The 14830-nt window shown below is 35.3% G+C and overlaps 1 protein-coding gene and 1 non-coding gene across 45 annotated transcripts in view; both read right to left on the minus strand.

The window, feature by feature from the left end:
- PTPRD (protein tyrosine phosphatase receptor type D) overlaps positions 1–14830 on the minus strand; it is a 2083106-nt gene that overhangs the window by 613985 nt on the left and 1454291 nt on the right. For all 44 annotated transcript variants that reach the window (XM_070248854.1, XM_070248852.1, XM_070248848.1 and 41 more), the window contains one exon: positions 11627–11665. The gene's annotated coding sequence lies outside the window, so the exon portion shown is untranslated. The remainder of the gene's footprint in view (positions 1–11626; positions 11666–14830) is intronic.
- LOC111770252 (U6 spliceosomal RNA) lies at positions 6155–6264 on the minus strand. Its single transcript, XR_002803413.1, has one exon. It is a non-coding gene; the product is annotated as a U6 spliceosomal RNA (small nuclear RNA).

A 14830-nucleotide genomic window follows, 5' to 3' on the forward strand; every position in this document is an offset into this window, starting at 1 on the left:
TAGACCTTGAGTTCCATATGCCATGATTTACCTAAAGACTTAGACTATATTTAAACACATGTTGATCATGGGATGTGTATTAATATGAGATTTAGTATTCTAATTAGCTTCTAATACCATAATACCAGCCAGACAGAAAAGGTTTTTGGTTGTTCACTGCTTTTCTATTGTTATATAATATAAGATAGGATTCAGCTTGAATGAGAGACTCAAGAATAAGAGGTGGTGTGGTTTCATTACTCATATAATATTAACATATGATCTAGGAACTACTTAACGTGAAAGCTGACTTTCTAGTAAATGATGACTTTATTTCCACCCATTGAGAGAAATGTCTTTACCACATCATGTTATTCAATATTTCTTCACTGAAAATGTACTTAAGAATTGTACCAATATGTGAATGGTCAAAGAATTTACAAGGGGAAAAAAACAAGAAGAAACTCTTCTAGTTGAATATTCCTTTTTTTCCAAATACCTAAGTTTTATTTATTTTCTTTTAAACTACTTTCTTGGTTTTAAACTATTTTTTGACATATATTAAACTCTAGGCTTTCCTGAGGGAGGGAAAAGATGCTGTAATTGTACTATGCATATGTATATATAGGTGAGCGTGCTGTGTGTGTGTGTGTGAGAGAGAGATATATATGTTTTTCTCTACTGCCATTTAGTATTTTAATGAATAAATAAGGCACTAAATTTATTTTAAAATCATTTTTTATAAGAATAATCCTTTGAGAGCACAGCATTATCATTTAAAAGTGGAAAACATAAAAAATATACCATGAGTATGTGACATGCACAGGACCTTATGGATTCCTTCTGACTGACTGGCTAAAATAGTGACATTAAGTGAATACAGGTTTTATATTTTTTTACTAATTGTATTTCCAACAACATCAAAATAGAAGTTATGATTGAATTAAAAAATAATAATTTTTGTCTGTTATAACAATGAACATAATTTTGTATTCTACGGCTCTTTCCCTCTTGTGACTAGAAAAGGCATCAGATGAAACCTAGAAAACTATTGAAAGTTAAAAACAAAACAAGACAGCGATAGAACCCCTCTGATTTCAAACTGGAAACAAAGAGATACAAGTTTTATCAATTGACCCAAATATTCACCCACTTGCCTACATACACCATTGTGACTATGATAAAAATTATTAAATTGATTCCTTCTGCTTGATAAAGTGCCAATAAATTCTTACAGCTGCACTGGGAAGCATTCTTACAGCCCTCTCAAGTTTTGTCTGTGGTACAATTCACTTATTCAGAAACGTTTGGAGCCAATTATCTACTAGATACTCTCCTGATGATACAAATAATTAGATGAGATCCCTACCTTCAAATTGTTCTCCATCATTTGGAAAGTACAGGCATATAAATACATTATTATAATAGAGTACAGTAAGGCCTATTAGAAGTTAATTAGAGTGCCATGAGATTAACTGAAGGAGATGCAAATAGAAGTCATGGTACCATAAGAGAAGCCAGCCTTTGGGGAGCAATATGATAAAATCGAGTAGTGCTAAAGCACAGATGTGTGGAAGGGAGAGTGGGGTAAGAGATAAGGCTAGACATGGGGGAAGGAATGAGTTCATGAAAAGCCTTAAATACTTTGTAAAGAGCTTGTGCCTAAGTGGGATTGAGACCCACAATAATCTGCGTTTTAGAATCATCATTCTGGCAGTATAAAAATTATAGATAGGATTCAGGTCTTTGTTCCAGGGACAAATCTATCCAGTGAAACATAGCGACCCAGTCACACAAACACAGATGATCCTTCTTACGGAAGAGCTAAAGAGGCTGTCTTTTCTGGGTGAGCTATTACACTCTTATTGATCTCTGGCTAAAATTTCTTGTCCAAAGTCATGGAAGAGGAGGCCAGTTAAAATCATTTAAAAATGGAAAACAAGCATCAGTTTAAAATCAGGAATTTTTAAAAGTCTGCTTGAGGAAAACATATGAAAAATTGATAAATGAAAAGATAAGGTTACAAGATGATTTTTTTAACATTTTTGATCATTTTTATGCTTGCTTATCCGATGTTCTAGCTAACAAAGCCACAGTCCATAATGGGCTGTTAAGTAACCCATGCCTTTTCCCTTCCGTTACTTAGTAAGAATGAATTCTAGATCTCCAATCTGGTAACTCTATAGACACAGGGAAGGCATGAATTTTGCATCTGTTATACCATTGGCCTCTGGTTTTGCTGAGGGAAAGGAAGCAAAAGAAATCAAATGGTGAAATTCTGGGTTAAAATATTCAAACACTGTGAAACATGATTTTTGGAATTTTGCAAAGATTATTAACTAGCCCCATTAATAATATACTGGGAATTGCTGGTTATATAACTTAAAAAACCACTACATTGCAATAACTTTTTTTTAAAAAACTATATAAAAAGTTATTTTTTTCCTCTCTTTTACCTTGATATAAATGAAGTAAGTATCTTATCAGGTAAAGTATAAAAACAGTTTTACTTAAGATAAATTTCACATCATGCTTAAAGGGAAAAATCTTAAATTATGTAATTGTAACTTAAGGAGGAATCAAAGTAGTCCTCAGCGTACTCCCTTAGGAAGAAATCCATCTATTTGAAAGATAAAAACAAAAAGAAAAACAAAACCCCGTGAAATTAATCTAATGTGTGCATAAATATAGTAGGCCTCTCTATAAAATTACAAATAATTCCCTCATTCACCTAATACTCATTTTGTAATTTTTTCCGTTACTCTTAGTATTTTGTTTCACATTTACAAAACACTATTTATATGCACAGTATTAAAACCACAGCGAAAGATTACCAGGAATACCATCTACTTAAGAAATGTGAAAATTGTGAATGAATAAAAATTGACTCGTCCTAAGTCATAAAAGGCTGAATGTAAACCCAATGGAATTGAAATATGGGGTTGCATAGCATTTATAGTCCTACCATTAATGTCTAACTGATCCACAGATTTCAGCTCTAACTCTTAATTTAAAACTGGTCTGGAGAAAGATTTTATGAAGATGTCAGTTGGTATGGAGAAAAAAATTGGAATGATTGTAAAAATTTGCATGAGTGCTTAGGAATACAAAAACAAGTTGAATGATGATTTGGATTAGAGTTAATATAATTTAGACATAGTAGATACCAGTCTCTCCATTGACAAAACTGGAGGATTTCATTTTGTAATACATGTGCTAATTTTGAAATATGCTATCTCAAATCTAGGCATAAAGCTTTTCTTGGGATTCTCTCTCAAATCTAGACACAAAGCTTTTTTTCCTTGCGTAAAGAGCGCAAGGGCAGATTGCAAAAATATTATGTAATAAGCTACAATTTATGGTAACTTTCAGAAATTCTCTCCAGATTTTGACTAGCCTTATTTTAAGGAGTTCTTCAATTTTTCTCTTGATGGGGCCTGTGTGGAGGGGTCTTGGGTTATTTTTTCCTCCTCAGAGTCCTTGGGCCTTCCTATAAAGAAGATTTGGAATTACAAAAGTGTCCAAAAGTTGGCCAGCCTATAGGAAGATGGAAATTGTCAGGAACTGCCTTCAGGGAAAGTCCAGTCACGAATGATTAGAAGAACATTTAAGGTTTCAACAATCCCTTCTAAAAGCCCCATGATTTCTGAAAAGTGGTCAGAATATGAATAAATGAAATAGATGATTGATGTAGTTCCTAAGGTGAGTTAGAGAGTAACAGATTCAATACATTTTTGACCAGTATTTCCCAGGCATAAAACGAAGAAACCGATAGAAATCAGACCACGGACAAGAGTTAGAATTTTAATAAAAATGAGACAAAATTATCCATAAATATCTTTGACTTCTGATGCACATTGACCTGCTACAGGATAATCTCTGCTTATCCCTCCTGGTCTATTCTTCACCTTCTCCCTGTGGCTCTCAGCCTCATGAACTCATTTATGGATAGACTGCTTCAACCAGGCTCTCTTGCCTTGTAGCTTCTTGTTGGTTGCTGCAATGTGGGCACCAGTAGAATATGAGAAGGTGAAAGAAATGAGGAATTATGGCATTTATTTCCCTTGTTCTCTACCTGCCAGGGCACATGTTGTTATATATAGCTTTTTTTTACTTAAGGTCAGGCTCTTGTTGGGTGGTCCTCTTAAATAGCACAGATTTTTCTGAGTTCTGATAATGCTCTGTTCTCTCAAGCCTAGGTGTGAAAGCAGCTTCCAATTGTAGTCATTGCCACAGGCGAGAAGGGTTAGTGGGGTACTGAAAACGTCAAGTGTTTGTCACACAACAGACACAAAGGGTGTCCCAAACAAGACTTAATATGTATAAAACAGTAATTTTCAAATGGCAAGGGTTTATGTTGATTATTTTGGTATGGAAAAAATCCTCTTTGCGTTAGGGTTCATATGTCGTATGCTCATAATTTAGATTGCCAGAGTTATAAATTGCTACGGAGCGTGTATCCTGGTTACCTTAGAGATTTCTTCTCAAGTAGAAAGTGGCAATTATAGTCTCCAGGGGCCCTCGGAAATAGTATCTGTTTTTGAACTCGAGCAAGATATGAAGGCAGGAGATTTTCAGGGATCTCCAGATGTGGCTGCTCCAAAGTTACATGGTCCCACATGTTCCAAATCACTACTCCTTGGGGGAATAGCTTATAATTCATCTATTCTTCTCACTTTCTGGAAAACTAGTAAGCCTGGAGCTTTTGATTTAAATATTATAGAATTAAGTGCTTATGTGAGAAAACAGACCTATGGGTAAATAGATGGTAAAACGAGTATTAACTGCAGCAATAATTACACAGTATATAATCACCTCTGTGGTTGTTACAGGCCAAACAATGGCAGACAAGTGAGATGTTCATTAAAACCAACTGTGTTATTCAAAGTCCTGAAACTCAGAATGCACTCAGCAAGGAAAGAGGTTCACATGCTATTCGTTGTCAGAGCAGCTAGGAATGCACTCCTAGTCCCTGAAGATTCAGCCTCTTACAATGGGAAAGGCTGTGGATATAGTGCTTTCGTGAATGCGGTGTAGTGACAAATTTACAGCTATTTTAACAGCTATTTTACATTTATTTAGTAAGACCAAACTAACATGTTTTTTCCCTAACGTGGTTTTAAATTCTGGTTCAAAGTTGGGATTTCGGAGCTTGCCCCTGACACTGGTTTCTATGATGATACCTCTTTGGCAAGCAGATTTTGAGGTGGTCCCCAGAGTCACTTTCTCCTGGTGTCTATATTTTCGTTTAATTTAGTCCCCTTGAGTGTGGACAGGACATGTGACATACTTCTAACCAATTGAATTTGGCAAAGGTGGTAGGATTTCACCTCCCTGATTGCGCTGTTATAGAAGACTCCTTTTTGCTATCAGACTGGTGCTAGAGGCTCTCTTCCCTTTCTGGCTTTAAAGAAGCAAGGTGCCATGATGTAAGACAGCTTATGGAGGAGGCCGTGAGGCAATGAACTTCAGGCAGCCTCTAGTTCCTGATATAAGCCTCTAGCCAGCAAGCAACAAGAAGTTGGAGCCCTTGCTCTTAATAGTCACTAGCAAATAGATTCTGAACTTGGGAGTGAATCCGTCACCAGTTGAGCCTCCAAATGAGAACTAAGCCCCGGCTCACATGTGGATTGCATGCTTGCAGAGGACCCAGCTAAGCCACATGTGTACCTACCCACAGAGACTGTGAGATAATAAATATGTGTTGTTTTAAGCCACTGAGTGTGCAGTAATTTGTTACACCGCATAGGAAACTGATACTTGCTCCATACAAACTGAGGGAGTACCATGAGCCAAGCATTATTCATAGTACTTGAGAAGACTACAAAAGAGATAAATCCATGCAATTGAGGAGGGTATGGTAGGTGATTTCTAATATGTGTGGCTAAAAAAATTCAACAGGTAAGATACCTTCCTTTCACACACAGATATGGGGAAACTACAATGTTAAACGGCTGTTCTACTGTAAGTGCATATGAGAGCAAAGCAGATTTATGCAATAGAATTAAAATTTTTATCAAGGTCCATCAATTACAGTTTGATGCCATATGTATGTATATTTGCCATTTTGCCATTCAAGATAAGGAATCATTATTATCTGCCATGTGAGGGTGTATATCCTTGCCATTATGTTCTGTAACATCAGGTAGAAGAGTAAAACTTCACAAAATTTCACAAAACTCAGGAATGCTAAAAGAAAAATCTGTGACTTGCTTTTGCTCAGGGGCCATGCTGTCCTTCTCTGTATGGTTCCAATTTTCGTATACGTGCTTGTGAAGCGAGCACTGTGACATGCCTTTGCATTCTGTATCACTAGCTTACCTTGTCAAACATCTGTACCAAATCTATATTAGAGAGATGGTCACTGTCTTAGATGAAATTTTCAGCAAAATTTATTGAGTGTCTGGATTTCTTGAATGAAGCAGATAAATGCAACAAATCATACTAATAGGAGCAGAAAGAAAGGGAATTAAAGAGAGGGAGGGAGATGGTGCAGATGTTAATTAAAAAAAATCTTAACGCAATGATATTTGAAAACTCTTGCCAGTTCTTATATTTGTTTGTTTGTTTTCAATTTATGAGGCTTTAGGGACTTCACATCAAAGCAACAAAAGAGTGGCTAAGCCCTGATGTATCATAAAGAGCCTCTGCAGCAATAATTAATATATGGGGCCACGGACACTAGAATTAATCTTGGAAACCACTCTCAAGGTGATGGAGAGAATAAATGTGCTGTGGGAGTACCCCCTGCTGCTGCACCATCATTGTTGTGTTCTATCATTGATCACTGATGATAGCAAAGAAGTGATCACTCACAAGACAGAATTCATAATAAGTTTTCAGATATGGAAAGATCCTTACTCACTTCTATGTTTGTAACAGTCCATGTTTAATGAATACTATTTTCTTTTGTTTTCCTGTTTTTTTATTCCCTTAAGGGCACAAGCAACAAGCCTCCTTCTCTTCTTTCCCCTGCATTGGAGGCAGCACTGGAGGCCAGTTAATTCACTATTTTGAAATAGCTCTTTTGGCTACAAACTCGTTTCCAGATGTAAATATGTGGTTCTAAAAGAGTATAGAAAATCCAAGTATTAGTACTAATGCATGGTTACAAATGTATGGGCAGTACAGATAGGACCAACTCTGCCCTAAGCCAGACACCCAAACTGACATCAAAATTGAGAGACCACCTGGGTGTAACAGACACTGGGAGGTGTCCACTGTGCTTTTTCATAGTGGTGGTGAAGGTACCATTGTCAGCATTAGTTCCACAACTGGGGTCCCACTAATTCAATGCTTCCTTTCCTTCACAGAAGGGGACTCTAGGCACTGCAGTGGCTGGGCACTGTCAATGTGCAAGACAGGGTTGCTAGGTAACATGCATCCTTGTTAGGGGCATCTTGTAGTTTAACCAGCCTCCCTAGGAGACCTCACTCTGAGAGTTCCCTCAGTCTTGAACTCTTCTTGGCTGCTGCACTTTTGCCTTCTTGATGCCTTCTCATCCTCATAATCAGTAGTTGTGGCAGATAATGAACATTTTTCTATAGCAAGTAAATTGTAAGCTCTACGTAAGACTCACAGGAGAACAATAACTCTCTTTGGAAATAAAGAGGTAGCCATGCAAAATAAACAACTGTTTGGTCCATTGCTATTACCTTGTTGCTTTCTGGGAGTGTTTATTTGAGTTTCATGAGTGAAGTTGGTACTGTAAATAAAACTTCCCCCACGATCCCAAGATAAGGCTTAGTTCTCACAATCTAGATGGAAATGTGCATGTTGTTGGAAACATTATGTTGTACAATTTAGATTCCTCCTTGTGTACAAGACTCCAAATATTTCTTAATAATAACATCCTTATTTCTAATCATGCCCTAAAAAAACACCACCTTATAGCTCACCTTTTCCCTTTGAACTTTTCTACGCGTTAAATCCAATCTTACAAAAGTATAAAGGACACCTACGCAACAGCTTAGAATGAGTAAGATCACAATCAACCCGAAAGAATGCTTTATACTTGTCCAGAAATTCCATACCAGGAATACTCCAAAGAGGAAATAAGTGTGTTTATCTCTGGTAATAACAATACAGCTGCTTAGCAATCAAGTTAACTTTATTGTCATTTTTATCAAGCAGTGTGTTTACACTGGAGACAATGTGAGGAAAGAGGAATCTGTACTGGGATATCAGCACAATGAAAGTGTATTTCTAAACACAGTCAGCCTCTCTTTTATGAAGCAAGATGATGACTACTTAAAACACTCTGTTTAGAAAAGCAAAGATTATTTAAGGTTTAGAAATGTCATAACACATTTAAGGCTCAATCATTTCAACTTTTCTCCAAAATCACTTTTTCAACATTACTTATTCTAAAACGTATAGAATATGGAATATTTCATCAAAAGGGGAAGAAGATCTTGTTATATTCTGTGTGTACACGTGTGTAAGTGTGTGTGTATGTATGTCTGTGCATGTGAGTGTGTGTGTGAAGGAGCAAAAAGAGAATTATTCATTGATTTTGTTCAACAATCTGTCTAGGATAATTTGTCTAAAAAAGAATAAAACAGGTTTATTTTAATAAAATTAATTAGAAACAGTTATTTTTTTAAATTAAACAATTAACCAATCATGAGGAAGCCTCATTTTTATTTTTTCTAACAGCTTTTTTTTTTCTTAAGGAAGTTCAAGAGGCTGACATCTCACAGGGACTGTTCAATGCATGTTTGGATATAATAATTATCCTCTTCCCTGACCTCAGCAAGTATACTTAGACCAACTCAGATGAACCACAGATTTTGCACTATCAGCAGAAAAGTGGAGGCACACAGAAAAGAGGATCTTTGGGTTTTTGTTAAGGAGGAGAGGAATGCCAATATGTAGAAAGAAATATGGGACCTGGGACTTCTCTCTGCTAAGCTATCATAAGAATGCAGATGAATTGGATCTTAAAGGCACATGCAGGAATACTTGACATTGACTCTGCTGTCAGCTGGCCAAGTAGGAAAGAGTTGTAGGATTTCTTTTTTTTTTTAATGCTTACTAATGCCTTGTCACGGAGCTTGTCCAAGGCCCAGCTCTGAGTTAGTGAGACTGTCTTCCTACTTACACTCTCAGTGGTCCTCACCCTTCTTGGAAACTAACAATCACTTTTTGCGCTCCCTCCTCTTTTCCATTAAACATTTTCTCTTCACCAATATGGATAAAATCACTATGGTAATACTTCTACAAATATTTGTAACTAAAATATCATATTTCACTAAAGAAGGTAGCAGAGTTTTGTAATGTACATGAACTGTGGAAAGAGTTCTGAGTCCCAATTACAGCTCCCTCCTTTTTCTGGCTAGGTGACCTCAGTCATGTTACTCAGCTTTTCTGATAATCATCTGGAAATGGGGACAATCAGATATTCTTTACATGATTGACTTGAGGATTACATCAGGAAACATATGTGAAAGCACCCAGCCTAGTGCTACTAAAATAGGAGAGAGGGTCTTAGTTATAGTCCATTAGAGGAATGTAAGGCGCCAGATAGCAGGTGGAGATTTTTATGAGGCTGAAGGGCTTTTCCACCACTTTGGATATATAGCCAGGAAGATGAAGACTTGAGTCTTTTAAATGATAGGTTGATTTACTCCTAAAATATATTTTTTAAAGGATAAAGTTGAATCACAAGTCCAAACACCTGCAATAATCCTTGCAAAGTCATTTGTGTGGCTCGTGGGATTTCGGACAAGAGCCTCTAGGGAGCTAAAACCCAAGTGTTTGCCGGTTATGTCATCCACTAATGTTGACCAACTTCCAAATACTTTCAGGTTGATAACTTATTCAAATTCCATAACAATCTTGTGAGTAGGGAGTATTATCCTCATTTTGTCATGAAAACATTGAGGGCCAGGGCGAATAAGTGGGTCTTAATTGTGACATTGGGATTTCACCCAGTATTTTGGAATTGGAGTCAATGGGCACTTTCTACAGTACCACCATTGAACTCTGCTCAATGGTCTTGAAAAATAATGGATGGTGGACTATTAGCAAGAGCTTTATACATAATGGACCATAAATAACCAAAGGCTTTTCCCCAAGATACTTCAAATGTTGGGAAGAAAGAGACCTTTCATCATGATGATGAATGATTAACACATAATAGCCACCAAAAAAACCAATGAACAAGAGCAACAACCATAAACCTAAAACCACACTTCCCCAAGTGCTGCTAAAAATAAATCGTTACTCATTTGTATCTTTATGTCAATATAAGGGAGGTTACTTTGCTGAATCTTTATGATTTATGCTTTGGGATAGAAAAGCTGTCAATTCTACAAGGTTCCTTGGTAAATCTGTACCTTACAAATGAGATCAGCACTACTGTTAACCTTTCTTTTTCCTGCAAATAGCAATTACGGGATAACTACAGAGTAAATCTAGGGCTTTGTGTCCCTGAATGCAGGAGTAATTTGGACTATTCTGGCTGTAACTTTGAATTGTTTAACATATGCTTTCTGTAGACTAGAAATACATTTTAATAACTTATTTCACCTCTCTAAATGCATGATTTTCCCTTTTTTTAGAAGTCAAGTGATTTCAAGAGTAGAGCAGGTTTAGCATATTCGTAAGAAAACTTTAAACAAATCAAGAAACATCTTCATTTAAGTATGGCTTAAATTGAGCATAAAGCTAGATTCTCAGAAACATCAAATAATTATACGACTAGAATTTTTTCGTCTTCAATGAAATAGATAAAAATATTCAATGCTTCCTTTTTTTTAGAACCGTTGAAGTTCTAATTTCAACTAACTAAATTGTCAAATAAGTAGCAAAGATTAAAAATGGAACTTTATCTTTTACCACGTACTCTTTTCTTTAGCCATTTCTCTCAAGTGCGACCTATTCACATATGCTGTCTCTACCTCTCTTTAGTTTCCAATCTCTACTCTCTGTTCTTACTTTGTTCTACCTCTATTTCCCTTCTTCCAAATGTTGACAATGAAGTGTATGTAATCTGTTTACTCTCTTTATTCTTATGAGTGATCTGCTCTCTTCCTCTTATTATTTTCAGTTCTCCCCTTACTCATTTGCTTTCCTTTTGACCATTATTCCTCCTGTTCTCTTTCCTACTCCATCAAATGAAGGCTCTCCCCTTATTATCCCAACACATCTTATTCCAGTGTTGGGCGTGGATCTCCCACTGTCCAAACTCTCTGGTGCTGAGTCATGGTTCTACATGAACTAGGTTTTGGGAATTAAATCAACCACTCCTTGACCTATTCTACTGATAGGCAAGAGGTAAGACTAAGACAACTATAGAAACATATAATTTATAAAGAAATTACTTTGCAAAATTTACTCTATGGATTCATATTCACTCTTGACCATAAAAGCATGCCCATTACTTTGGGCTTAAATTTCACACCATCTGTAATGTCTTTAAGTCTGCTTACCATATACAGAAACTTTGTGTAGGTTTTTAAAGCCTCTGAATAATCTGAAAGTGGTCGAAAGTTCACTTTCATTCTTCATGCTCTATAATAAAATTGCTAACACTTTTCTAAGAAGCTAAAATCTATGGTAGTAAAGAAATAGTATTAAGTAATAAAACAAAGAAAATATGAAAGACAGATTTTTTAAAAACCCAGCATGCTTTAAATCTTACTTGTTCTTTAGACCCCACGGGTGTTCACCAGACGTCTCTCTAAACAAAAAAGAAATGTGACAACAATTAAAATGTTGTGAAAATGTTGCTATTAAAATACTGCTCATTTAAGTGATGGATGTTTGTATTACTTAGCTAGTGAAAATGTCAAATTCCAAGAAGAAGTGAAATTAGTTGTATTTTGGCATTTCCCTTCATAATTATTGTTGTAAAGAGCAATTTAAAACGTTCCTTTTAAAGCAACAAGAAGCAAAGCATGCTATGATTACTCTGGGAAGAGAAATGATAGTTTTAGAATATTAGTTCAATATATTTCATAATCAAAATTGTATGTAATCTGAAATAAATAACATATATAATCATCCAATATGATTAAATTAAAAACAACAAATTTCTGTTGGAAAGTCTATGAAAATTCTTACACAAAGAAATATTCCTTGCATTGTAAGGAATTCCTTGCATTGTTCAGATTTAGTTCTTTGGCGAATACACACTAAGCCCATTGAATTGCTTTAACTAACATTACAGAGTCTATGGAAGGACAGAATCTCCCAAAATATGATGACAATATTAAAAGAAAGAGAAAAATATCTAGATTTTAAAATTGGGAAGAACAAAAGGCTTGTTAAAATTTTTAATTAAAAAACATGAAAGTTTACTATTAATATAATTTTATTATTAGAGTTGGAAAAGATACAAGTCTGTAAAAGTGTTGTAGTGTTTTAGAAGTTTCAAAAGCCATTCTAAAAACTAGACAACCATGCTGGCGTTTTCCTAATGATTTTCAATAAACTCAATCACCATGCTCTTTTTCTTTTTGTAAGAGTGTAACTGAAGAAATCAATTTTGACTCTCTGTGAGTAGCTTAAGAAAGTGGAAGTATTAATCCATTTCTATAAATTTCTAGAAAACACTAAGTGATCTTGAGTGACGTAAAGCAGATCAGTAGTTTTTTGTAGACTTGGATGGGGAAGGGAGGAAGGAAGTTTTAAAAAGTCCATAAATAAACTTTTAGAATTGATGGATATATTTGTTATCTTGATTGTAGTGATGGCTTTCCAGATATATACATATGTCAAAACTCATCAAATTGTATGCTTTACCATGTACGGTATGTTACATGTCAACTATACCTCATTAAAGCTCTAAAACCAGAAGTGGAAGCATGTGAAATACGTATTTACTTTATGGCATGATGCATGGTTAACTCATTGAAAAATTAATGGAGGTTGTTTTTGCAATTTTTGTTTTAAAAGATTATCTGGCTGCTATGTGATGACCAGGTTGGCCAGAGGGTGGTTGGAAGTCGAGATTAAATTCTGTAAGGAGGCTGGGACTACTTGGTGATGGAGGTATAGGATGCTGGACGGATTTACGGTAGAGTTAGTATGTACAGAGAAAAGGCTTGCTGAAGCACTGCATGTGAAGGTAGGGCAGAGTAAGAAACCAGGGATGGTGGCCAGGTTTCTGGTTTGAGTAACTGGATGTATGGTGCTGCCATTTCCTGAGATAGTGAAGATTGGAAATATATTAAAATGTCAGGGGAATAGAAGAGTTCCATCTCGGACATATTACTTGTGAAATGCCTGTGAGACAACCAAATGGAAATGTTAAGTTGGATAAAAGTTTCTAGAACTCAGAGGAAAAGTTTGAGCTACACAAATAATTTTGAGAATTCCCTGCATATAGTTGAGAGTGTGAGGCTGCCATAGAAAGGAGGCAAACGTCATGGAATGGGAATAGAGAAAGAAACCCAGAGTCAGGATGCTGGATGGTTTATCTATTTGGATGTTTATATCCCTCCTCCCTCCCTTAAATAACCAGAACGAGAATGAAAAGGAGTTCTATAAGCTATAAACTAATTTAATTATTTCTTCTGCTCTTTACAGGCTACTTTCTAATTTTTAAGTTTAAAAGTCCACAATATAGATAAGAAAAAATATAATATTTTAGTAAACTGACCCTAATCTTCCTCCAGTTTAATCTTGAAATTATTCTCAAAGGCTCTTGGATGTCTAATTATTTATTTAATGATTATTTATAATCACCTCATCTAAAGTACACTTCTTAGTCTTGATATATCTTTTGTTATGCACATACTTTTAAAGTAAAATTAAAAGTGAAGAATAGAGCTTTGCTAAAATTCTCAAAAAGAAGTGAAAATAACTTGCAGAACTTGAACATTCTTTCTTTGCAACACGTGCATGGAATATGGAAAAAACGGTGAGATGATTTGCTGGAGGTAGCTGGAAATTCTGTATTATGATGCTCTATACTCAGCAGCTCATAAGTACTCATAGAGATCAATTATAGAAACAGAGTAAACAATTTTGGAACTATAGTTTATTATTATAAAAGGACAATAAAACAGGAATTGAGAGTGATCCATGGTAACTTGGTTTTGTTAGTTTCCCTTTGCTTTGAGCATTGCTGGGATGTTGGGGAGTCATGTAACCTTGGTAGACTTTTGTTTGTTTATCTGGGAAGTGAAAATGATACAATTTCCAAGGGTTTTGGTGAGAATAAATGAGATAAAGTAAACAAAAATGCCTTGTACAGTACAAAGTACAAAGTAACATGGACTGCACTACAACAATGAAACTTCACAGGTAACCGTGGTACCTGATATAACTCAAAAGAAATGTTCAATGAATTTAATTTGTGTATTTTATTAAATTTAATTTAGAATTTTCCAAGTCATTAATAAGGCCTCGAAAGAAATAGCATCAACTCTTCAGATATTGATGAAAGAAAATAAATAAAAGAAAACAGCATTTTTTAAAACTTTGTACACCTTGCTGACTGTGAATTTTTGACACACACAATAAAAACAAAAGGTCTGGTACTTGCTCATGGCACAGCACTTGGACTGAGCCACAGTTCAGAAATATGGCTCTTCCACTTCTCCCATTCCTCTCTTTATACTTAGTTGCTTTTCTAATTTAATAGTTTACTTTTTTTCTTCATCTCTCTACTCCCTATGTTACAGTTCATTTTTTTATTATCTCATATTTGATCAGGATTAAACAATTTGTCATAATTTTATAACTTTTTAGTTTTTATTTGTCTTTTTATAAAAATAATATATATTTTCCTTTTTACAGAAATAATTCAGTGTTCACTGTTGAAAATTTATAAACTACATTAGAGAAAAAAAATAAAACAGAAGCCATTCATAATCCTATCACCAAGAGCTAACTGTTA

This window comes from Equus caballus, chromosome 23, assembly GCF_041296265.1.
Source record: "Equus caballus isolate H_3958 breed thoroughbred chromosome 23, TB-T2T, whole genome shotgun sequence".
NCBI classification, from domain to species: Eukaryota; Metazoa; Chordata; class Mammalia; order Perissodactyla; family Equidae; genus Equus; species Equus caballus.